A 948-nucleotide genomic window follows, 5' to 3' on the forward strand; every position below is an offset into this window, starting at 1 on the left:
CCGGCAAGATAGCGGCGCGGCGCGGCCCGGCCCGCCTCTTAAAGGCCCCCCCGCGAAGAAAAGGGGCTCTCAGCGTGGGGCCGTCGCTGGTGGGGGTGGCCGCAGCTAGTGCTGAGTCGCACCGCGCCTGCCTTCCTGCCTGAGCCCCGTCGCTGGCCTGACGCCGGCCTGACGCCCGGCACAAGACCCTCAGTGAGGGTGAAGTGGGCTCTGAGGCCTGCGGAGGCCTCTGCAAGTGTAAACTGGGTGGTGGGCGTCGCTGTGCGTCCTGAGGAGGCGTTGGCTTGGCGTGGCCTTGCAGTTATCCTCTGCTAGTAGTGCTATTGAGTGCCTTGAGTTACTAGGGCTCTGCACGCTGCTTAGAACATACTGTTGTATGAGCCCTCTCCTGTGTAGTTGTGGAGAGATGAACTAAAGAGTGATATCTTCTGAGCGATAGCTGCCTTAAACCTCACCAACTCAGGTATTGACATAAGAATTGCTAGTCTTTACTTAAAAAAAGTATTATCAGAGCCCTGTACCTCATTAAGGATTTGCTAGGCTGGGACCTGCTCAACGGCCTTTTCAATGAGCACACCTCTCCCGTTCCTTCCGTGCAGCGTTGTGAATGCGACATCTGGCTTTTACTGATAGGCAGGTGCAGGTGCTGTAACTCTGAAGCCCCACGCAGTTGGAGTCCTCCTCTTCACGTCTCAGCCTGCCTGCGAAGGACGTTACCTTCAAACACCTGTTCTTTGAAGGCAAACAGCCTAATGGTACTTTAGTTTCCCAGTCATCCACTGAATTCCTAGGGGGAGGGAGATGACAAGAGCAAAACAAAGCCCACTCACAAAATGCAGTAAACTTTAAGTGCCGCTATAAGGACAGGCGGTACTTAAGACGTGTCACAGACGGGGCCCCTCCCGGCCCTGGGGCGGGGTGCGCACCGCCGGCCGCCAGGAGGCAGCA

Source organism: Pygoscelis adeliae, unplaced genomic scaffold, assembly GCF_000699105.1.
Source record: "Pygoscelis adeliae isolate BGI_AS28 unplaced genomic scaffold, ASM69910v1 Scaffold4, whole genome shotgun sequence".
NCBI classification, from domain to species: Eukaryota; Metazoa; Chordata; class Aves; order Sphenisciformes; family Spheniscidae; genus Pygoscelis; species Pygoscelis adeliae.